The sequence below is a fragment of the Staurois parvus genome, unplaced genomic scaffold, assembly GCF_062004578.1.
Source record: "Staurois parvus isolate SC_StPar_1 unplaced genomic scaffold, SC_StPar_1.0 ptg000086l, whole genome shotgun sequence".
Classification (NCBI taxonomy): Eukaryota; Metazoa; Chordata; class Amphibia; order Anura; family Ranidae; genus Staurois; species Staurois parvus.
In genome coordinates, this window is record NW_028317882.1 from 8,410,095 (window position 1) to 8,436,634 (window position 26,540).

A 26,540-nucleotide genomic window follows, 5' to 3' on the forward strand; every position below is an offset into this window, starting at 1 on the left:
AATATACCTAAAGGCCAATTTGTCCGCTTGAGGAGGAACTGTACTTCTAAAAAGGATTACGAACAACAAGTGGAAATATTAGGTGAAAGATTTATCGCAAAAGGGTATCCCCGGGACCAGATTAAAAGTAAGATCGATATGATTGGCAACATAGAAAGAGATATACTTCTGGTGGATAAAGCTAAGGCCCAGGGTGGCCCTAGGGGTCTGAATAGTGATCAACAAGTGCCTATAATATTGGATTTCAATGTACACTATAAGAAGATAGAGAAGGTTTTTAAAAAACATTGGCCCATTCTTAAGGTGGATCCAGTTTTGAGTAATATAATACCAGAACGGCCTCAATTTGTATATAGGAAAGCACCTTCACTTAGGACAAAATTGGTGAAAAATGTACTAGACCCTCCTATAAAAAGTAAAACCATTACGTTTTTAGAACAAAAGGGCTTCTTTCCTTGTAAATCATGTTTTGCTTGTAAGGAGACAAAAGGACAGAACCCAAGACGCAAAGTGTTTGTGTCACATAGTAATGGAGAAGAACATCAAATTAGAGATTTTATTACATGTAGAACGGAGGGTGTAGTATATGGTCTTCAATGTAAGTGTGGCCTCCAATACATTGGGAGAACCAAGCGACCAATGTGGAAGAGGATCCGCGAACATGTACAGAATATAAAAAAGGGTAACCCCAAACACAATGTTTCTAAACATTTCTCCCTTTATCATAATAAAGATCCGTCTTCACTATTATTTTGGGGAATAGAAAAATATAATGGTCATTGGAGGGGTTCGCATAAAGTAAGATCGTTAAGTCAGGCCGAGTCGAAGTGGATCTATATTATGCAGACACAGGTACCCAGAGGTTTGAATGTAGAGTTCGACCTTAATTGTTTTATAAGTGATTTTTAATTTTATTTTTAACCATTTTTACCATTTCTGGTTTGGAGGTAGTTCACCTGATATGATATTGCTTTGGTGTTTTATCATTTTTATGCAAATTTTATCCTTTTGTGTGTCATGCACTTTATATGTTTTCCTACATGTGCGTGTACGGTTATTTGCACATGCAGGTTTTTTAATTAAGGTCCTAATTAAGTTTTTAACCTAGTCATTCATCCAAGTTCCCAACTGAGTAGTTAATGCATCGTTCTATGGCAGTTATTGTTTAGTATTTTGCTCAGTCATTCCACTTATCCTATCAAGGTGCAAAATGGGTGTTATTATGTATGGGGTATACACAGGAGTTTGTTTCTCTGTATACCCGTTTACCTGGTCCACAATATGGCTGCTAGAACTATGTTGCGGATGTATTTTTAGTACCTATTATCTGGACTCCGGGAAAATGGCCGCGGTGGGTGGGCTAGTCGGCTGATTGACACCCCAGCGGCCTATAAAAAGTTGTGTTCTCACTGGGGGCGGTCACCCTGATGAAGTCACGTGGTATTCGTGACGCAACGCGTTGGTACGCCCTGACGACACTTCCGGTACGCAGTGACGTCATTTCCGACGCACGCGCCATATTGGGACTCCGGGTACACCCATAGCACGAGGATACAGGAGGAGCATTCTAAGGCTATACTTTTAATGTGGACATGTGAGTGGACATTTTAATTGCTTACATCTTATTAATAAACGTTACGGTATCACGCTATGGCAAGTCTCTCTTTATATCTCTGAGCATCATCTGGTGGTCTAATACCACCACTATAGAGCAGCTGGATTTGGCATTTGGGAGCACAGCGTCTGAGGTAGCATCCAGTGTGGACCTTATCGGCTGGCACTCGAGGATTACACCTATTAGGTGCAAAGGCGTATTGGCCCTTGTGGTCAGTGCGGGGAGGTGAGGAGGCACTCTTACCATTTCCGGATTATGACACCAGTGGCACCAGTGGCACTTTCACGCTTGTTCAAGGATTGCAGTCTTCGTGTATAGTGGACTGTAATCTATGCACCTTTTGTCACCTGTAGGAATCCCTTTTGCATGGTGTTTTTGTGTCATCATCACTAGTATTCATTCACGTGCCCCAGTTAGGGGTTATGTTTTATGCATGACTATTCAATTATTTATGTATATTTTATATGATATGTGGTATTAGTGGTATTTATCTTAGCGCCACACCAATTTTTTCTTGTTTATATATGTTCTTTTTGGTGTAAAGGAGGGTGTTGGCAGCTTAGTGTAGCTTTTTTCTTCATCTAAAGCGCAGGAGGTATTATTATATTTTATTCTCTGACTATCTTACCGACTCACTCCAGCAGCTGAGATGGAAGTTTTTAGTTTTATTGAAAATAGATCATGTAACTTAGAAGATATTTTTAAACACACAGTCAACAAAAATGGGGATCTGGAATCCCACTACAGAAAGTTAGGGCATCTAATGGAAAAGAAATTGGCCACTTGGTGGGATATGGTCACTTATGAAAAATATCTCAAAGATAGATTAATTCCTAGACGCTTAAGATGGGATGTGCCAATTGCAGACGGATTAGCAGATGAGGAATCCACTGAAGAATGGTTCAGTTTTTTCCATGAGAAAGGATTAGAATTATTGAGGCTCTTATTAAAAAGGAAACAAAAGAAAATGAGGACTTTGGATACACAAATTGGCGAAATTAGAGACAAGATTGAACCCTTAAAAGACTCCCAGGAGATGATAGAGTTAACTAAAAGGCTAAATAAAGATCTGGACAAACTGGATCAAGAAATTAAATATAGGAAAGGAAAGAAGTATCAGCGAGATTATAATGATTTTAAGAAGGATCAGGTTTTTAAATGGCAGTCTCTAGCAATTGATATGGAAACTATATCGGTCAGTACTACTCCAGTGAAGGAGACAAGAATAGAGACGCCAAGAAAACCAGTTATATATCAAGGCGATCAGAATACTAAAAACCAGTATAAAAATAATAATAATAATTCAGCCTATCAGACACCAAGAAATGGGTGGAGACCACAGAATGGAAGTCATCCCCAGAATAATAATCAAAATAAACAGAAGGGGGGAGGAAAAGGGAAGAAATGGAAGCCATATTATCAACCGTATAGGCCCAACTATATACCTAGAATGGAAAATTATGGAAGACCTGAACCCCAATATGGGTATGAGAATAGACAGTACTATGAGAGGAGCCCTAGACATTACCAACAGGACAATTGGAATTATTACCACCATCAAGGTGGAAGGAGTCCAGTACCTACATATAATAGATATGAACCATTGGGCTATGGTCAGCCCCAGCAGGATTTTTTAGAGAGGGGATGGAAAGAGAGGAGCCCGGCTATGGAAAGAAGAAGAAGCCCCTCAAGAGTAGGGGATGTAGAGCCGGGTGGAAAAAGCAAAAGGAAAAGAGAGAATTAGGTGAAGGAGTGTTCAATTTGAGTGGATCCGTCCTCACCAAAGAAGAAATTATGGTGTTGGACAAGGGTCTGAAATATGCCCCCCCTAAGCCAGCATGTAAATTTGACGTTTATGTGGATACACAGAAGTTTATAAGAAAATTAAATCTCAAAAAATACTTTATGGGAACATCTGGATCCAAATACAGTCTTAGTGTAGATAATAATGATATACTACATTCTAATTTAAGAAACAAGTCACTGTTTAATCCACAGAATTCAAACAACAGTCAGGTGGACACTTTTAAGAAAATGGTAGTACAGGATTTGGAGAAATTAGTCTTACCAAAAATTCATTCAAATATTGGTATACATATTGGTATGAAAAGACTTATAAAAAGAGACAATATAGTAATTAGGCCAGCCGATAAGGGAGGTGGTATTGTGGTGTTAGCCAAAGATTATTATACGAAAGAACTAGGAGATCAATTGGCAGATTTCACCACATACCAAATACTCCCTAAGAATCCTACCATTGGGTACAAGAAAGAACTGGGGAAACTGGTCAAGAAAGGCACTGAGAAAAAGATCCTGAATAAAAAAGAATCTAAATTTTTGGTCCCGGAAGTATGTCGGATTCCGGTGATTTATACTGTCCCGAAATTACACAAAGACCCTATTAATCCACCAGGGAGGCCTATCGTGAATGGGATTGAGTCCATCCTTGCGAGATTAGGTCAATATATTGATATATACCTACAGCCTTTGGTTAAAAAAACAAAATCATACCTACGGGATACCAAACATCTCATACAAATTCTGCATGAAATACAAGAGGAGGAGAATATAGATTTATACCTAGCAAGTGCGGATGTTGCATCCTTGTATACCATCATTGGACACAAAGATGCTATAGAATCAGTCGAATGGGGACTGAGGGAGTATAGTGATATTACCTGGCATCAAAGGAAGTATTTGGTGGAGTGTCTAGACTTTTGTCTGTCACATAACTACTTTTGGCATGACAAGAAGTATTATAAGCAAATTAAGGGTGTAGCCATGGGAGCACGTTTCGCTCCCAGTGTGGCTAACCTATTCATGGCCCACTGGGAGGAAAATGCAGTTTATCAATCCCCTCCCCATGAGATGTTGGTGTTTAGGCGCTATATAGACGATGTGTTCGTCTTGTGGAAAGGTGATGCGAACTCTCTGGTGTCCTTTCTTAACAAACTGAATTGTAATAATAAAAACATCAAACTCGCCTGGGAGTACAATAGCTCGCATATCAATTTTTTGGATCTCAATGTGGGGATACATAAAGGAAATATTATTACCAAAACGTTTTTTAAAAGCGTAGACAGGAATGGGTATATTCCGCGTGATAGCTGTCATTATCCATCCTGGCTATGCAATATACCTAAAGGCCAATTTGTCCGCTTGAGGAGGAACTGTACTTCTAAAAAGGATTACGAACAACAAGTGGAAATATTAGGTGAAAGATTTATCGCAAAAGGGTATCCCCGGGACCAGATTAAAAGTAAGATCGATATGATTGGCAACATAGAAAGAGATATACTTCTGGTGGATAAAGCTAAGGCCCAGGGTGGCCCTAGGGGTCTGAATAGTGATCAACAAGTGCCTATAATATTGGATTTCAATGTACACTATAAGAAGATAGAGAAGGTTTTTAAAAAACATTGGCCCATTCTTAAGGTGGATCCAGTTTTGAGTAATATAATACCAGAACGGCCTCAATTTGTATATAGGAAAGCACCTTCACTTAGGACAAAATTGGTGAAAAATGTACTAGACCCTCCTATAAAAAGTAAAACCATTACGTTTTTAGAACAAAAGGGCTTCTTTCCTTGTAAATCATGTTTTGCTTGTAAGGAGACAAAAGGACAGAACCCAAGACGCAAAGTGTTTGTGTCACATAGTAATGGAGAAGAACATCAAATTAGAGATTTTATTACATGTAGAACGGAGGGTGTAGTATATGGTCTTCAATGTAAGTGTGGCCTCCAATACATTGGGAGAACCAAGCGACCAATGTGGAAGAGGATCCGCGAACATGTACAGAATATAAAAAAGGGTAACCCCAAACACAATGTTTCTAAACATTTCTCCCTTTATCATAATAAAGATCCGTCTTCACTATTATTTTGGGGAATAGAAAAATATAATGGTCATTGGAGGGGTTCGCATAAAGTAAGATCGTTAAGTCAGGCCGAGTCGAAGTGGATCTATATTATGCAGACACAGGTACCCAGAGGTTTGAATGTAGAGTTCGACCTTAATTGTTTTATAAGTGATTTTTAATTTTATTTTTAACCATTTTTACCATTTCTGGTTTGGAGGTAGTTCACCTGATATGATATTGCTTTGGTGTTTTATCATTTTTATGCAAATTTTATCCTTTTGTGTGTCATGCACTTTATATGTTTTCCTACATGTGCGTGTACGGTTATTTGCACATGCAGGTTTTTTAATTAAGGTCCTAATTAAGTTTTTAACCTAGTCATTCATCCAAGTTCCCAACTGAGTAGTTAATGCATCGTTCTATGGCAGTTATTGTTTAGTATTTTGCTCAGTCATTCCACTTATCCTATCAAGGTGCAAAATGGGTGTTATTATGTATGGGGTATACACAGGAGTTTGTTTCTCTGTATACCCGTTTACCTGGTCCACAATATGGCTGCTAGAACTATGTTGCGGATGTATTTTTAGTACCTATTATCTGGACTCCGGGAAAATGGCCGCGGTGGGTGGGCTAGTCGGCTGATTGACACCCCAGCGGCCTATAAAAAGTTGTGTTCTCACTGGGGGCGGTCACCCTGATGAAGTCACGTGGTATTCGTGACGCAACGCGTTGGTACGCCCTGACGACACTTCCGGTACGCAGTGACGTCATTTCCGACGCACGCGCCATATTGGGACTCCGGGTACACCCATAGCACGAGGATACAGGAGGAGCATTCTAAGGCTATACTTTTAATGTGGACATGTGAGTGGACATTTTAATTGCTTACATCTTATTAATAAACGTTACGGTATCACGCTATGGCAAGTCTCTCTTTATATCTCTGAGCATCATCTGGTGGTCTAATACCACCACTATAGAGCAGCTGGATTTGGCATTTGGGAGCACAGCGTCTGAGGTAGCATCCAGTGTGGACCTTATCGGCTGGCACTCGAGGATTACACCTATTAGGTGCAAAGGCGTATTGGCCCTTGTGGTCAGTGCGGGGAGGTGAGGAGGCACTCTTACCATTTCCGGATTATGACACCAGTGGCACCAGTGGCACTTTCACGCTTGTTCAAGGATTGCAGTCTTCGTGTATAGTGGACTGTAATCTATGCACCTTTTGTCACCTGTAGGAATCCCTTTTGCATGGTGTTTTTGTGTCATCATCACTAGTATTCATTCACGTGCCCCAGTTAGGGGTTATGTTTTATGCATGACTATTCAATTATTTATGTATATTTTATATGATATGTGGTATTAGTGGTATTTATCTTAGCGCCACACCAATTTTTTCTTGTTTATATATGTTCTTTTTGGTGTAAAGGAGGGTGTTGGCAGCTTAGTGTAGCTTTTTTCTTCATCTAAAGCGCAGGAGGTATTATTATATTTTATTGGAAGCCACATTCACACTTAAGGCCATAGACTACCCCCTCTGTTCTACATGTTATGAAATCTTTGATTTCATATTCCTTCCCGGTGGTATTTGATTTAAATTTTGTCCGTTTATCTTTGTATGATCTTAGAAGCGTGACGGTCCACTGGGCCATTGATTTAAGGTGAGGGGGCATTTTAGCCATAGGAGGACTGACACCTTCACGGAATCTCACATGCATTGCGGTCACCTGCATGTATTGTCCTATGAGTGAAGCACGGATTACGTTTTATGAACTGTACTAGCCTCTGTTATTTGTCATTGTATTCACTGATTACGGCTTGGAGTGTAAAGCATTGTTATTGGTATATGGTATATGGTATTTATATTTTTTTTCAATACAGTTATAGGAGTATCATTTATTTGATATCATTGAGTGGCACATCACCTGTTTATTTGCATGAATATTGAGCACGTGTGCCACTTTACTTTGCAAAATCTGCTTTGTGACTCTATTGATGTATTTCTTATGCACTTTATAGCGCTGCACTAATTTTGACTTGTATATCGTGTACTGTTTATAGGTTCCAGTATTAAGTGCTAGCAGCTTAAGAGTGGTAGAGACTCTATAGAAGCGCAGGAGGAACTTGTTAATAAATCCCTAGGCTTATCCCCTATTTGGCAAGTGCTTACCCCAAAAGGTCTAAAACCCAAGGGAGAGCTTACTGTATTTCTCCTTCAATCTCCCATGAAAGACAGTGGTTTCAATATTTCCAACTACGTCATTTTTATGACAAGATGATGAAGGAATGGGCTAGAAGAGACTTGACACGATTTGAGGAGCTGTGTCTTTCAGACTCAAAGGGGTTTATTTACTAAAGCTGGAGAGTGCAAAATCAGACTCACTTCTGCATAGAAACCAATCAGCTTCCAGGTTTCATTGCCAAAGCTTCATTGAACAAGCTGAGGTTAGAAGCTGATTGGTTTCTATGCAGAAGGGAGTCTGATTTTGGACTCTCCAGCTTTAGTAAATAAACCCCAAAATGTCCAAGTGCTCTTTCTAAAATATATGGTATTCTTTTATCTTCTGCATTTACAGATTGGCCATTCTATATGCGAGACTGGAAATGAGGACTAATATTATTACACCTGAAGACTGGGACAAAGCCCTTCACCTTCAATTAAAATAACCAATCACAAGAGAGAAAATATAAAATCATAACTAGATGGTATCGTTGCCTAGCTTTATTAAACAAGATTAATCTGGTGATTCCAGATCAATGTTGGAAATGCCAGGCATATGTGGTGGTCCTGTCTAGCGATTAAACCTTTTTGGTTAGCTATATTTCAGTTAAGACATTTGGCTACAGGCAGGATCTGGCTGGAGACTTCAGAGGTAGCTCTTCTCTCAATAATTCCTGGGTCAATCAAATCTTTTAAAAAAGGAGTATTTACATTTCTGCTATACTGCTATTATGACCCTGATTCCCAGGCATTTGAAATCCTCAACAATACCTACAATAAGTGAATGGGTGGAGGAAGTAAACCACTTTATGCATATGGAGGAGTAAATAGCTATTACAAATGACAATTATGCCAAGTTTAGGGAAATATAGTCCCCCTGGGCTGAGTTTTCCGTATGTCCAAGACTACTGCTTTTCATGAGATAATAAGCTGTGGTATTTTCATATTTGAAGTCATGCTTGGCTTGGCTAGCCTAGTCTGTCAGAATTAAAGATACAGTAGACAATACTAATGTCACCGTAGAATTTTGATTATGTTAATTATGGAAAACGATGGCCTTGTTTGTAAACATCCTGTCATTGCACAATTGCACAGATATGTGCCTACTAGGAGTTGTAGGACAGGTATATTTGTTATTACTTTTAATGCCTAGTGGATTATGTAAATTATGTAATGAATGTTAAGTGATTTTATTGCTGATATAGTGCCATACTTATCAATAAAAATGCATTATTAAAAAGAAAAAAAAACGTTTTTTTCTCTTTTTGAACAGTTTTTTTTTTTGTAATTTCATGTCATGAGTACAGTGTATTTTCTCTTAGGTCCCATATGGAACCAACCTATATGGAAGAAAAATATATTTGAAATACATTTTCAAAATGTTCTTCCCAAATATATTGACATATATTTGAAATACCGGTACTACAATTTTGGCCATATTCAATATTTCAAAATATATTTTTATATATATATATATATATATATATATATATATATATATACTGTAAGTTGAGATGCATTTTTATTACACAGTATATTGAAAATATTTTTAAAAAAACATTTCAAATAACTGTATGTCTTTAAAAATACAAATCTACATTTTTGGAATGCATTTACAAATATATGTAAAAATATATGTTAAAATGACTTTTTCACATATTAAAAAAAATCTGAAGAATGTATTTTAAAAAAATATATTTTTAAAAATATTTTCCATATATTTTGTAATAAACGTATTTCAACATACAGTGTATGTGTGTATATTTTTATATATATATATATATATATATATATATATATATATATATATATATATATATATATATATATTGAATATATGCTCACCTTTTCCCCTCTAGATATAAGAGATTGTAGGTCCTTCTTGAATGTGTTGATGGAGTTACCATTTAACTTAACATTAGTATCCAAATCAAAAAACTGACGGACAGTCTCAAATTTATACACCTCAACATCTAGAACAAAAAAATGTTAGTATTTCAAATGTATGTCAATATATTTGGAAAGAATATTTTTAAAATATATTTCAAATATATTTTTCTTCCATGTGGGAAGGTTTGTACAATTTCACCTGTTGCATTTAAACAGCCCATTCATTTGATCCAAAAAATAAACAAGTGTCTGCCTCTGGTTTGGTTGTTTATGACAATTTATTCCCTCATGATCGTGAAGCTCTAAAAATATTATGTAAGGACTCTGATATTGCGATTAGGATTTCTGACGGGGGAGTGGTTGTTGCTCTGGATGTTTTTTGATTTGGATACTAATGTTAAGTTAAAGGGTAACTCCACCAACACATTCAAGAAGGACCTACAATCTCTTACATCTAGAGGGGAAAAGGTGAGCATTTGTGAAGAGGAAGAAGAATGGTTTGAATCAGATGATGCCTGTGTTCCTGCATCAAACCAAAACTCACAAGAGTTTAGAGCCTTTATTGGAGAGACCATTTGTTGCAGGCATAGGTTCCCTAAATGAATGTTTAAGCCAATCGGTAGATCACCAGTTACAGCAATTTCTCATCAGCCTGCCTGATGTCTTAGAAATACTAAGCAGTTACTTAATAAGTTGAGAGGCTTTCCTTGGTATGAGGATGTGTAAGTAACACATGAAGTTTCCAGCCTGTATTTTTCCATTCTACATACACTGGGATTCCAGGTGGTCTCATACTTATTGAAACAGCACAGCAACTATTCCTTGGTTCAGAAGGAGTTACTTTTGCATGTCTTGGAATATTTGTGTTTCATGGGGTCCACTACTTAGAGAGATGTGGGGCGGCTATGGGAACTAAGTTTCCCTTCTCTTGCTAGCCTATATATGGGTTGGTGGGAGAGAACCTGCATCTTTGGTGATGATAACCCTTATCATTCTTCTTTTATACTTTATTTTCATTATATTGATGATTTGCCATTTGTTCCAAAGGTATTGGGACCCTGGAGAATTAGTATTCATATTTAAATAACAAAAATGTAAAAGGTTTTCTGGCCAAATGGAAGCTGTCTTTATTTCTTTTTTTTTAATGGGCAGGTTGTTTCAGAGTTTTATAGGAGGACCCTAGCCTGTAATACCTTTTGCAAACAGATTTGGGACATCCCACTTAAACCCTGAGGGGCATACCAGCTGGTCAATTTATGAGGCTGCATCTCATTTACATTATTGATAAAAATAGCTAGGCTCAGGTGATGTGGGAGCATTTCCAACTGTGGGGTTATCTGATACCCATACTCAGAGACCTCTGTATTGCCAGAGAAAAGTATAGAAAGGAGTTGCTGGAGGACAGGCATAAAGAAAAATAGAGGGAGGTTGTTCCAGTTTTTTCTAATGCTTAGAATATGGAGTTCGATAAGGTTAAATCTATTGTATTAGGATAATTGCCATTTCTCGATAATGACAGTGTTTATTCACAAATACTGTCTAAAATGGTATTAAGACTGCTAGCTCAATCTTTGGGTAGCTATTAATCTCCAAGTTGTTTTTCCAGCAAAATTGGGAGGATGACTAACTGGGGGACATACCAAGAGTCTGATATGGGTTTTGGTGGGGACCCCATGCCATTTGTTTTTAAATATTTGGTGTGGGGTTTCCCTCAAAATCCATACCAGACCCTAAGGGCCTGGTAAGGATTGGGGGGTCCCCCACTGTGTTTTTTAATTATTTTTTTTAATGCAGGTACTTGTTTTGTTTACATTCTGCTGTCAGCAAATGATTGTTAATTTTATTCCGTTGCATCAGAAAATATTGAATCCTTTTGAATAGTTTAAAAAAACTGCAAATTTTTTCAGATCCACCCAGACCAATGAATATACAAAACAAATGCTGAAGATACTAAACAAATTTTGAAAATTAATCAGTTCAGCATAGCGAATATGACAAAATAAAATTATTAAATGAATGAATACATCCAAACGGAAATGAAAATGTTTTTGCACGCACATGTCTATTGTGTTCCCCTATAATACTTTTTTTTAAATGATTTGCATTAAAAAAAACACTCCTAGTGCTTAATTAACCACTTGACCTCCACAGAATTTACCCCCCTTAATGACCAGGCCTCTTTTTGCTACTTGGCGCTGCACTAATTCAACTGATAATTGCGCGGCCATGCAATGCTGCACCCAAACGAAATTTACGTCCTTTTTTCACACAAATAGAGCTTTCTTTTGGTGGTATTTGATCACCTGTGCGCTTTTTATTTTTCACGCTATAAACAAAAAAAGGCCAAAAATTTTGAAGAAAAACAATATTTTTGGCGCATGCGCGACCAGGGATGATGTCGGACGCGAATTGCTGAGCTCCGCTCATCCCCGGCCAGTAGTGACTCACCCGCTCCGCTCCACAGCATATTCTCTGCTACATATAATGTCAAGGGCCTCAACTCCATTCAAAAACGGTGGATGGCTTTGAAGGAATTTCGATCCTCAGGAGCAGACATTATTTTTGTCCAAGAGACCCATTTCAAATCATCTGGCTCCTTTCGTTTTGCCTCAAGATTTTTTCCCAAGCCTATTCGGCCTTTGATCCTTCCGGGAAGGCCAGGGTGGCAATTTTGATTGGGTCACACTGCTCCCTTCGGGTTGTTTCCTCCAAGGTTGACCAACAGGGTCGCTTTATTATTTTGGAATGTATGGTTGGTGACACTCCCCTTGTTCTGTTGAATTTATACGCCCCAAATACGGGTCAATTGCAATTCCTTTCCCAAACACTCGCTGACCTAGATTCCCTTTCCACTTTGCAGGTGATTGTTGGGGGTGATTTTAATTTGATTTTTTTCCCCCCATAAAGACAGGAAGGTTCTTTTTGAGTCCACACCCTCAAAGCGGCAATGTTCCTCTTCAAAATCTTTTCGTAGACTGATAAGGGAGCATCGTCTCTTCGACGCTTGGCGGATTAAACACCCCCTCCATAAACAATTCACTTTCTACTCCACCCCTCACCGTAGTTACTCCAGTCTAGATCACTTTTTCATCTCTGCCCCACTGCTTTCACTTCTGGTTTCTTCTGAAATCAACCCCATCACTTGGTCTGACCATGCCTCTTTGACTATAAACCTTTTTTTTCCTCCTGTTATACCCAAACCATGTCATTGGCGCCTTAATGAGACCTTTCTTTCCACAGACTATCTTAGAGATGAACTGTCACAGGGACTTGATACCTACTTTACACACAATGTTGGCTCCGTAGCCTCTTCCTCAACTCTGTGGGAGGCCCATAAGGCGGTCTTTCGAGGACTCTGTATTTCTATGGGTTCTCGTTTAAAAAAGTCCTCCGCGAGTGCTGGGGCCTCTCTTATACATCAGCTATCTTTTAACGGAACGACGGTTACTGGCCAAGCCATCCATTTCTGGGCTCCAGAGGGTAACATCTCTACGGGACCGAATTAAAGTTCTCGACTCCAGTAAGACTGCACAATCCCTCCTCTGTGTTAAGCAGAAATTTTATGAATTTTCCAACAAACTTCATCGTATGTTAGTCAATCGACTCAAAGCTCAGTCCACTTCTACGATGCCTGACCTTTTAATACAGCCAAATGGAAGCCTTACCTATGACCCTCGGGATATGGCAACCCTTTTTGGCTCATTCTATGGGAAACTGTATAACTGTTTGACCCCAGACCTTCACCCGCCCCTCACACAGTCATCGTTTGATAATTTTTTTGACCCTTTGTCACTTCCGAGAATATCACCTTCAGACATTGCCACCCTTAATGCTGACATTACGCTAGAGGAATTACTGGACACAATTAAACATCTCCCCTCTCGTAAAGCCCCAGGACCGGATGGATTGCCCTACTCCTATTATAAATCTTTTATTGGTATTCTGGCCCCTCATCTCCTCTCTTTTTATCGAGATCTTTTCAAGGGGGTCACACACCAGACTGAATTCTCCCGTGCATATATCTCGGTTATCCCTAAACCCGATAAAGATCACTCTATTGTAGACAACTACCGCCCCATTGCCCTACTTAATTCTGATTACAAGATTTTCACTAAAATTTTGGCCAACCGACTTATTTCCAAACTCATACATAGGGACCAAGTGGGCTTTGTACCTGCCAGACACGCTGCAGATAACACCAGGAGATCTATTGATCTGGTTGACTTGGTTAACCGATCCTCTACCCCTGCTGTGTTATTGAGCTTGGACGCTCAAAAAGCTTTCGACCGTTTAAGTTGGCCTTACATGTTCATGGTCTTGGAGAGATTTGGTTTTAGAGGTCCATTTGTAGCAGCCTTGAAGGCCCTTTATTTATCCCCCTTCTCGCAAGTCAGATTAGCTTCTTTTCTTTCACTTCCCTTTCAGATGTCAAACGGCACACGTCAGGGTTGCCCACTCTCTCCCTTGCTGTTCATTCTTTGTCTGGAACCATTAGCCATCGCCATCAGGTCGAATCCGGATATTCGCGGGATACAATCCCATTCCCATGAGTACAAGTTATCGTTATTTGCAGATGACATCCTCCTCACACTTACGAGCCCCCACACCTCCTTACCGATTTTGCATAAGACTGAAACAATTTGGGGCTATATCAGGCTACAAAGTCAACACGTCCAAAACTGAGGCACTCCCAATACATGTCCCACCTGCCGTTCTATCCTCGCTTCAGGAAGCCTTTCCCTACCGGTGGTGCACCCATTCTTTAAAATATTTAGGTACTAATCTTACTTCCTCTTACCAATCCATATACGAGGCCAATTTCCCCACACTATTTATAGCAATTTCTCGCTCTCTGAAACATTGGGATGCCTTGCCCATCTCTTTCCTCGGACGCATCAACGTCTTAACTAGTTGCCGACCGCAGATAGCTGAATGACGGCTTCCCTGCGGCCGGCCAGTTCTGGGTGGACGTCATATGATGTCCCCCCAGAACGCGCTCTCCTGCGCGCCCCAGGGGGCGCGCACCCGGCGATCTCCATGATCGCTGTGTCCTAGCGACACAGCTGATCACGAGATGTGGTAAAAGGCCGATCAACCCGGCCTTTTACCACGTGATCAGCGGTGTCCAATGACACGCTGATCACAGGGAAATGCAAGTGCCGGTTCTCGGCTGCACTTTCCTCACACTGTCAGATCGTGAGGAAAGTACTGCCGAGAACTGCCAGTTGTCAGAGCGAGGATCGGCACCGATCATCAGGGCCACTGATGATCAGTGCCCTGATGATCGGTGCCCAGCAGTGCCACCCGCAAGTTCCACCCACCTGTGCCCAGCAGTGCGCCCACTAGCTCCACCCACCTGTGCCCAGCAGTGCACCCACCTGTGCCCAGCAGTGCACCCACCTGTGCCACTCTGCAGTGTCACACACCTGTGCCCAGAAGTGCCACCTGCCTGTGCCCAGCAGTGCCACCCACCTGTGCCCACCCACCTGTGCCCACCAGTGCCACCCACCTGTGCCCACCCACCAGTGCTGCCCACCAATGCCACCCACCAGTGCAGCCCAGCAGTGCTGCCAGTCAGTGCCACCAGTCAGTGCCCAGCGGTTGTGCCAGTCAGTGCCGCCAGTCAGTGCCCAGCAGTGATGCCAGTCAGTGCCATCTATCAGTACCCATCATCAGTGTCACCTATCAGTGCCGCCTATCAGTGCTGCATATTAGTGCCGCCTATCCGTGACACCTCATTAGTGCTGTCTATCAGTGCCGCCTATCCGTGCCACCTCATTAGTACTGCCTATCAGTGCCCTTCAGTGCTGCCTATCAGTGCCCATCAGTGCCGCCTATCAGTGCCCATCAGTGCTGCCTCATCAATGCACATCAGTGAAGGAGAAAAAATACCTGTTTGAAAAATTTTATAATAGAAACAAAGAAACTTTTTTTTTTTTCAAATTTTTTGCAGTTTTTTAATTTATAGCGCAAAAAGTAAAGCGCCCAGTGGCGATTAAATACCACCAAAAGAAAGCTCTATTTGTGAGAAAAAAATGATCAAAATTTCATATGGGTACAATGTTGCATGACCGCGCAATTGTCAATCAAAGTGCGGCAGCGCTGAAAGCTGAAAATTGGCCTGGTAAGGAAGGGGGTATAAGTGCCTGGTAGGCAAGTGGTTAAAAATGACCGTGTTACCCAAACTTTTATACCTGTTTGCAACCCTCCCTGTCCCCGTTCCTATGTCCAAACTTCACTCCCTTCAGAAATCTTTCCTACATTTTATTTGGCACAACAAGCGGCACAGGATTGCACGTTCTGTTCTGCTCTCCCCGCGTTCTAGGGGGGGCTTGGGGGCACCGGATATAATAACATACTACTATGCAACTCACCTTCCTTTTCTCATGTCATGGTCTACTCACTATCCTCCCAACACATGGGCTGAGATCAAATCATTGCAACTGTCCCCAGCTCATCCATGTTCCCTCCTTTGGTCGACCTCAGCAGTGGATGTCTCTTGCTTCCGCCACCTATTCCTTGGTCCCATGCATTTTTCACTGACTGTTTGGCAGAAATGTAAGGCTAAATTTACACTGGCCTCTGAATGCTGCCCATTGACAAACATCCTCTATAACCCTAATCTTCCAGACAATATGGCCATATCCCGGATGTCTCTCTGGGTAGTAGCTAACCTTTTTCAATTGCGTCACTTGGTACACCCGGTGACTCGTACACTCATTCTCGGATCTTCAGAAAAAAGCTCCTCTACCTTCTCATCACCTATATATATACCTTCAAATACGCCATTTTTTTTCTACCTTATCACCCTCATTGATCCTGGGGAAGCCTACTCCCTTCGAACGTTTATGTATGCAGGGTCCCCACCAAAGGGGTATTATCTCTAATACTTATAAACTCCTTATGGATGCCCCCCCTTTATCCAATGACACTCACCTTTACATGCGTAGGTGGTCTCAATTTGTACAACGTGATATTGATTTATTAACGTGGAAGAAAATTTGGGAAAATGCATCTAAATCTTCTGTCTGTGTGGTTAAGGAAAATATATACAAGATCATGATGTTATGGTACAAAACTCCTGAAGTTCATCATACTTATAATCCGAATGCTTCCCCTGCCTGCTGGCGCTGTAGTAGAGATCCTGGTTCTCTCTATCATATCTTTTGGACATGCAGCTCCATTGTCCCTTTTTGGGAAGAGGTCCGCTCCTTGTTGCAATCGATGTTGCATATCTCTCTCCCATTTGACCCACTGCATTTTTTGCTGGGCTTGCCATTCCCGGGTCTACCTAAACCAGCCAGAAAACTTGCTGTACATGTTCTGACCGCGGCCAGGAGAAGCATTCCTATGTGTTGGTTATCTTCTACTCCCCCTTCATTGCAGATTTTGTACAAACTTATTGCTGATGTAAGACAGATGGAGTATTTGACTGCATCACATAATTGTTCGTTTGCTGTGTTTGAGATGATTTGGCTCCCGTGGGATACCTTCATTTCCTCTATGCCTGCCCAAAATGTAAGACCCTGATTACTTCCGCACTGTTATTATATGATTCCACTGGTCCTGACCATATGTAGTTTTGCCATCGATGTACCTTTCTGTTATGCTTATTTTCTTTCCTTATCTTTTTTAAAACATACTGTTTGTACTTACATGAAAACCAATAAAAATTGTTAATACAAAAAACAAAAAAAAAAAACATTTTTTACTTTCAGCTATAAAAAATATATAGTAAACTCAAAGTTGGTTATAAATCTAGGCCAAAATGTATTCTGCTACATGTTTTTGGTAAAAAAAATCCCAATAAGTGTATATTGATTGCTTTGTGTGAAAGTTATAGCGTCTACAAACTATGGTATAGATACTGCAATTTACGCCATTTTTTTGCTATACAGCGCTGCGCTAGTTTAACAGACAATTGCGCGGTCATGCAATACGGTACATAAATGAAATTTACATCCTTTTTTTTCCCACAAATTGAGCTTTCTTTTGGTGGTATTTGATCGCCTGTGCGGTTTTTATTTTTTGCGCTATAAAAAAAAAGGCTGACAATTTTGAGGAAAAAAAACAATATTTTGGACTTTTTGCTATAAAACATGTCCAGTAAAAAAAAATTTAAAAATCAAATTTAGTCATACATTTCTGCCAAAATGCATTCTGCGACATGTCTTTGCTAAAAAAAAAACCCAATACGTGTAAATTAATTGGTTTACGTGAAAATTATAGCATTTACAAATGGCGGGAAAGATACTGGGATTTTTAGGTTTTTTTTATACTAATAATGGCGGCAATCAGCGACTTATGGTGGCGATCAGTGACTCATGGCGGCGATCAGTGACTTATGGCGGCGACTGCGGGACTGCGGCGGACATTCTGGCATTGGGGGATACTGACTTGGGGTCACTGACATCCCCAGTGGCACCAATACAGTGATCAGTGCAAAAAAAAAAAACACTGACACTGTACTAATGGCACTGGGGAGGAAGGGGTTAACTTTATTTTTCAGAGAAGGGTTATCTGTGTGAGTGGGAGTGTTTTACTAGGGGGCGGGGGTGTGTGCTGGATGGGGACAGGCTGATCGGGCGAGAGAATCTCTTCTGTCCCAATCAGCTTGTCCTCGAGCTGTCAGGGAAGTGACAGAAAGCACAGCTACTGCAGCTGTGCTCTCTGTCACTGATTGCCGCTGATCGCCACGAGATAGCCAGTAAGGACCGGCTGTGACCCGGCGACTGACATCCGCGACTGTAAACGGCGGGACAGGTAGGGCGGCGGCGCGCCCCCTACCTGTTTACAAAACACACGTTTTAAAACGTGGTTTTGCCTGCCCGTGCCGCCCTGCCGCCGTATTTATACAGTGGCTGGGTGGCATGTGGTTAATAATTCACAATGAATAAACAGTTTTAGCACCATCAAGAGCTATTGATAGCAGCCTTGCCTGCACTGTATTTTTTACAGCTACTCTATTAAATACTGGGCGTATGTCAGTATAGGAGCCCATTTCACAGTTAATCTTTTATAACTAGAACCCTGTGTAACACTTGTAGCAGTTTACTGTCCATGTCCGGGCTGGTGTTTTCAAAGGAAATCATTTTCTCACTTTTGAAACAATGGATTGATTAAGAGCTAGTATTAGAGAAAAACAGTCACTAGAGAAAGATGGGTGCAGGTCATTGCTAACCTCTCTCTGAAAATGCTAATTTCAAATTTTTTAGTAAACTCTGACTCAAGGATTGAGGACAAGTATGCAGGCCAAGGGTTCAGGCTTTACTTGCTGCATATCTCTTCCAGTTCAGTCATAGGTTTTGCACCCTAGCCAGGCAACAGACAGACTAATGTCACAAAGGCAGCCTATGTATTTCTTGCATGTCATGTTATAAGGTACTGATCAGTGGTCTGAACATACTTTGAAGCCACTGCAGGTTTGACTTTGAATACCCTAATTTTTAAATCCCTTGCCTTGCTTGCAGTGTCTTCCAAACACTCGGTCGCCACTATAAGCTGCTCTTTCAGCAAGTCTCATTTTAACTCTGCCTTTTTCCTCTTCAAATTCAATATGTAGCACATGCAGAAAGTGCAAACCAAAGACAGCTATTGCCCACATCTCTCCCTTACTGAATCCAAAACTCCTAAGACTAAAATCTGAGGAACAATCAGAGACACCATCACCCCAAGCTCTGTTCAAAGGAGAAGCATACCTAGTGAGCTCCTTTTCAACAGACATCCACTTACTGTCTCTGGTCCAGGTAGGCAGGGTGTACACCTCATGGATACCAGAAACCAAGGTGGCCTTGCTTTTCCTAAACAGTGTATACAGCATTTTCTCAGCACAAGCAACAGAACACACCACAGAATACAGATCTGCTTCAGTTGAACTTTAGCACAAATAATAGCATAAGCCCCCAATTATTTTACTTGGTGTCTATTAAAGTTTTACTAAACCCAGGACCCAGAATTCACTATATCTGGTTTCCCACAGTACACAAAACATGGAAATGCAATTATTTTAGTAAATATAAACTGCTAAGTACCTTTTCTCATCAGCAGTTAGAGCAGTCTTGTGACTTCTATCAGTGTCCAGCTGAGCACACGATAAAGCTTGGAGGAGTTTTCATTCCGCTCTAGGAAGATGCAGGACCCCTGACTCTCTGTCTGCACAGTGCTGATTGGCCCAGTGCTGATCACATACACCCTCTTAAGAACATAAAAAAATTCTCTAGCAATACACATCAAACTGAGCATATGCAGAGTGACTCCACTTGATATGTCTTATCAGGAGATAAGAGAGGGACACTGGAAGAAGGAGAGGATCAGATAAGTCAGGATCAAGCAGCAATTTTACACAATGCAGAGGATTAAGCCCTTAGGTTCAACTGTGAGTATAACAAGCATGCTTTACTGCATATACAGACTGATTTTACTGTTGTGGGTTTAGTAACGCTTTAAGGTCACTTTGCGGTATAAGCCAATGAAGTAATTAAAACTCTATAGTGTGTTAATATTTGCTTTACTAAACAGAAAGACTGCACATACATCTGCAGGAAAAACAATGTATAGCATACAAGTTATTACAAAATATGCATACAATATACACATGCCCAAACTATCTATTCTAGTAAATAAGCATGCACAATGTATTTGATAGGCATAAGTATACTAAGCAGCTACTTAGCTAGCGTTTCCAGGTGATGGAGTCTTCTCAATGTGCATGCTTCTCAGAGTTCCAAACAACTGTGTTTCTTCTCTAAAGTTCCCAGAACAACTGTCTTAGTGCTCCTTTGTCTTGGGCACATGGTTCCAAATCATTTTCCCCTCCCCCATTTCCTGCTACATCATATCATGTAGCCACACTTCCTGTGCTGAGCTCATAAACCAGTCCAACTGGTTCATTTGCTTATTGATAGGAAAGGCCTAGCTTAAAAAAAAACACCACATGGTTTTAAAATCTAACAATTCACATACAGTTGTGTTCAAAATAATAGCAGTGTGTTGAAAAAAGTGAATAAAGCTTAAAATCCTTCTAATAGCTTTTATTTCCATACACACAAATGCATTGGGAACACTACACATTCTATTCCAAATCAAAACATGAAGATAAATATATCAAATTTGTGTTGTTCCTCTAAAAAAATTGAAGAAAAGTGAATATTAGACTGTTCAAAAAAAAATCAGTGTTTGTATTCTTCTTTACAAACTCAAACATTCACTATATAAACTGTAAAATGTTTGAAGATTTTGCTTTCCTTTGAATCACTTAACCTCCCTGGCGGTATTCCCGAGTGTAGCTCGGGGTAACATTTCAGTACCAAAAGCGGTAACCCCAAGCTACACTCGGGAATACCATGCGGCACTGCTCCGGCATGTGTTCTTCACTTACCTTACCCTGCGCTCCCACGATGTGTCCCCTGCAGCGTTCCCGGCCATCTCCTCCGGCCGATGCCGGCATCCGGCTTCTGTGTCCTGTCCCTGTGACGACGGGACGTATGGGCGCCGCCGCCGCCGCTGGCGGCGGGAAATTTAAAAATTTTAAAAAATTTCATTTTTTTTTTTTACATTTTACATAGTAAAACATTGCTGTCTCAACCAATTTCACATACATATTGTCCCTAGTGCTTTGTCCTGCGCCCTGCCTGCATTTTGTCTATTCTTTCTGCCTGGAAACTGAGAAATGTCCATGGCGTCCAAAAATTGTCCCTTTAGGTCAAAAGCGGTTTAGATCAGCTAGAGAACAGCGATAGTAAATCAGAACCACTTGCAGAATTGAGTGATAATGATTCGTGGGGGAAATTCGTCATCAGACACTGAAAACGATTTTGCGACTGAGCTCAGCAATGTGCGAACTTGGCGCTATATTTCACATTTCAGTGTTTTTGGTTTGATTATATTATTGAATTAAATTTTTTATTATTTTTATGATTATTTATTAAATTATAATTTATGATTTTGTGTTTCAAATTTTATCATACCCGGAATGTTTAATAGACTCTTGTTCGGACAGATTTCAGTGAGTTTTTCCTAAAAATTACAGCCTACAATAAAAAAAAATACATATTTCCATGCAAAAAAATGGTACCGCTTTCAGCACCAAAAATCTGAAATAATCATACCGCCAGGGAGGTTAATTAATATGTAGTTGTATAAGCAATGTTTCTGAGAACTGCTGTACATCTGTGTTGCATGGAGTCAACCAACTTCTGGCACCTGTGAACAGGTATTTCAGCTCAGGATGATTGGACTACATTCCACAGTTCTTCTCTATTTCTTGGATTTGCCTCAGAAACTGCATTTTTGATGTCACCCCACAAGTTTTTTATTGGATTAGGATCCGGGGATTGGGCTGGCCACTCCATAACGTCAATCTTGTTGGTCTGGAACAAAGATGTTGCATGTTTACTGGTGTGTTTGGGGTTGTTGTCTTGTTGGAACACCCATTTCAAGGGCATTTCCTCTTCAGCATAAGGCAGCATGACCTCTTCAAGTATTCTGATGTGTTCAAACTGATCCATGATCCCTGGTATGGAGATAAATAGGCCCAACACCGTAGTATGATAAACACCCCCATACAGTTGTGTCCAAAATTATTCAACCCCCACTGAAATTGAGTGTTTTGGCCAGTTTGACATTGCTTTTGATCATTCAGTCATCTTGCTTACATTTACATTAAAGAGGCACTTGTAGGTCAGACAAATATAACATAACAGTTATAATGAAATAACCACAAATGTCTTTTCTGTGCTCACAGCATTATCAGTTTTATTCAACCCCCAAGTGACATTCAATCTTAGTACTTAGTACAGCATCCTTTTACAGTTATAACAGCTTTTAAACGTGAAGCATAGCTTGACACAAGTGTCTTGCAGCGATCTACGGGTATCTTCGCCCATTCTTCATGGGCAAAGGCCTCCAGTTCAGTCACATTCTTAGGCTTGCGCACTGCAACTGCTTTCTTTAAGTCCCACCAGAGGTTCTCAATCGGATTTAAGTCTGGTGACTGCGATGGCCACTCCAAAATGTTCCAGCCTTTCCTCTGCAACCATGCTCTAGTGGACTTGGAGGTATGCTTGGGATCATTGTCCTGTTGAAAGGTCCAACGTCTCCCAAGCCTCAGGTGTGTGACGGACTGCATCACGTTTCCATCCAATATCTCCTGGTACTGAAGAGAATTCATGGTACCTTGCACACGCTGAAGCTTCCCTGTACCTGCAGAAGCAAAACAGCCCCAAAGCATGATTGACCCTCCACCATGCTTCACAGTAGGCAAGGTGTTCTTTTCATCATAGGCCTTGTTCTTCCTCCTCCAAACATAGCGTTGATCCATGGGCCCAAACAGTTCTAATTTTGTTTCATCAGTCCACAGAACACTATCCCACAACTTTTGTGGTTTGTCCACATGGCTTTTGGCATACTGCAGTCGACTCTTCTTATTCTTTGGAGACAGCAAGGGGGTACGCCTGGGAGTTCTGGCACGGAGGCCTTCATTACGCAGTGTGCGTCTTATTGTCTGGGCTGAAACTTCTGTACCCACATCTGACAAATCTTTTCTCAGTTCCTCAGCAGTCACACGGGGACTTCTCTCCACTCTACGCTTCAGGTAGCGCACAGCAGTCGAAGTCAGCATCTTCTTTCTGCCACGACCAGGTAGCGTTTCAACAGTGCCCTTTGCCTTGAATTTGCGAATGATGCTTCCTAAGGTGTCTCTTGGTATGTTTAACATCTTTGCAATCTTCTTATAGCCATTGCCCTTCCTGTGAAGAGAAATCACCTCTTCTCTTGTCTTCCTGGACCATTCTCTTGCCTTCACCATGTTTGTAACCACACCAGTAAATGTCTAGAAGGAGCTGAGTATCACAGTCATTTTAAAGCTGCCTAATTGGTGCTTATTATGCTTGATTGCTGCTCGGTGACATCCACAGGTGTTTTCAATACCTGATGGAAAGCACCTGTATGAACCTCTGTTCTTCAGAGTGGTAGTCTTTAAGGGGTTGAATAATTGTGGCAATGAAGAAACCACATAAGAACCATTTACTACTGTATTACATAAACAATTGATGTCATTTTAGTTGCATTTGGGTAGTTACAACGTCCTTGTAGGATTTGATTCTGAATACAATTCCAAATGTACACTATAGTCCCTAAACCCCTTTACAGCATTGGGGGTTGAATAATTTTGGACACAACTGTATCATGATGCTTTCGCAACCATGCTTCACTGTCTTCACAGTGTACTGTGGCTTGAATTCAGTGTTTGGGGGTCGTCTGACAAACTGTCTCCAGCCACTAGACGCAAAAAGAACAATCTTACTTTCATCAGTCCACAAAATGTTGCGCCATTTCTCTTTAGGCCAGTCAATGTGCTCTTTGGCAAATTGTAACCTCTTCAACACATGTCTTTTTTTCAACAGTGGGACTTTGCAGGGGATTCTTGCAGATAGCTTGGCTTCACATAGGCGTCTTCTAATTGTAACAGTACTCACAGGTAACTTTAGACCTTCTTTGATCTTCCTGGAGCTGATTGTTGGCTGAGTCCTTGCCATTTTGGCTATTCTTCTATCCATTCGAATGGTAGTTTTTCGCTTTCTTCCACGTCTTTCAGGTTTTGGTTGCCATTTTAAAGCATTTGCGATCATTTTAGCTGAGCAGTCTATCATTTTCTGCACTTCTTTATATGTTTTCCCCTCTCCAATCAACTTTTTAATCAAGGTACGCTGTTCTTCTGAACAATGTCTGGAACCACCCATTTTCCTCAGAATTTCAGAGAGAAATGCACTGTAACCAGCATGTACAACATTTGCTGCCTTACTTCCTTAAATAAGGGCAATAACTGCCACCTGTTTTTCAAAGAATGAATGACCTCACTAATAGAACTCCACACTGCTATTATTTTGAACATGCCCCTTTCAATTAGTGATTCAATTACACAGAATCAGCAGCATGCATGTCATGACTGTTGGGTCTGTTGGATTTCTATTACTCTACTACACCTGCTAGTAAATTATTTGCCATGTAGAAATATCATTTCTACCAAAAACAGTGATTGATCAGGTTAGTGATGTCTGACTATTATTTTGAACACAACTGTATATGTATGCTAAAAAATCAGCAAAAATAGCCATAGCAACATACCTGGTGTTCTTGCCAGTCCCTCTCCTCTCCTATTAAAAACTGACTACACTAGGCATTAGAGCACAGTGTGGTCAGCTTTCTAGCTGGTAATCTGCTGCTAATTCGATGATCAGACTTTCCTGACATGCTTCCCCCTGCAAAAGCCATTCACGGTTTCTCCTCTCTTAGCTCATTATGCATCTAAGAACAGAGGGTATGTGATCACTAATAAAAAAAAAGGGGGGGGGGAAGGTGTATATACTGTTTTGATATTTTTACACAAATGCTTTGCCTTTTATTTCTATTTTAAACTGAATGGGTTGTTTTACAAGCTGAGGGCTTACATACAGTTTCACCAGTACAGGAAAAAAACAGGCATTGGTCACAATAGATATCATAATAATTGAAACAGACACAGCTTTAAACAATGTGTCAAAAGATATAAGGTAACTGTGTAACGACTCATAGAAGGCAGCCTTTATAAATAATTAAAGCTTTTTTACAGTATTGCACTATTTGTTGTTTTTTGTTTTGGTTTCCATTGTCATCTAATCCTGGGAGTCGTTTCTGGAGGATATTGAGTACAGAGTTATCTGGGAGGATATGCCCAGTCACTTTAAGCTTGTTTGACTCTTTTTACACAGTGTAGTATTAAGGTAGAAGCATTTAAGTACCGTATTTAAAAAAGGATTGGTACTCACAAAGCTTTAGTGTACAGCAAGGTGTACAAACGTACAAACGAGCATTGCATGAAAATACTCCACCTCTCACAGCGTGTGTGATGATGTCACCGCTACGTTCGGCCTGCCGCCCGACGTACGTTTCAGCTCAAAAGAAGTCTTCCAGGGGCATTCAGGAGCACCTGGAGGATTATTTTCTAACATAGGTCACAAGTTTTGAAGCGTGGTATTGACACTTATGGACTTTAAGCCAATGATTTCAAGCACTATATATATGTTGATGTGTTTTTTAGGACACTGCAGATGTGATTTCCTATTTCCTTATTGTCAATTTCTGATTGTTATTTGCACATGATTTTTCATAATTAAAGTGATACTAAAGTCTTGTTTTTTTCTTAAAAATAACATACATGTCATACTTACCTGGGATCCTCCTTTTCTCAGCACTCCTGGCCCCTCCCTCCTGTTGGATGCCCCCACAGCAAGCAGCTTGCTATGGGGCACCTGAGCAGGTGCGATCCCAAGCCGTGGCTCTGCATGTCCATTCACACACAGAGCTGTGCCTCGGCCCTGCCTCTCCCTCTCCCTCTCCTGATTGGCTCACTGGCTGTTGTGATTGACAGCAGCAGGTTCGATTGCCCCAAGAACCGAGGCTCTCCTGCACATTGCTGGATTGCGAGGGGGCTCAGGAAAGTATTAGGGGGGGCATGGGGGACTGCTACACACTGAAGGTTTTTTTTTCCTACATGCATAGAATGCACAAAGGTAAAAAAAAAACATTGAACCTTTAGAACCACTTTAAGAGTTTGAAGAGATAGTGTAACGCATTTATTTGATTCATATGTTTTGCATTGGTGGATTTCAAACAATAGTGAGTGCTGCTGTCTTACATTTATATTTGTGCTAAGCACTTTAGCACAGTTTTTTTTACTTTGTACAGTAGCTAGGTTAAGCTATTGATGGCTAAAAGATACAGGAATGTACAGAAAGATTCAGAAATAAATAGCTCCTTATGATGTACGTAAGTGGCAAGTAGTAATGATTAATCATGTGTAACTGCTACTTATTAGTATAGTATTATTTTAGTTATTACAGTAAATTAGACCTAGTTTTACTTCCCTTCACCTTGCATTCCTTTTCAGTATATCAGGACATTTGTATAGATTAAGC

The 26,540-nt window shown here is 40.5% G+C and overlaps 1 protein-coding gene across 1 annotated transcript in view; it reads right to left on the bottom strand.

The window, feature by feature from the left end:
- The window catches only part of LOC149468505 (beta-1,4-galactosyltransferase 2-like), a 123,931-nt gene that overhangs the window by 45,631 nt on the left and 51,760 nt on the right, over positions 1–26,540 (bottom strand). The window lies entirely within an intron of this gene.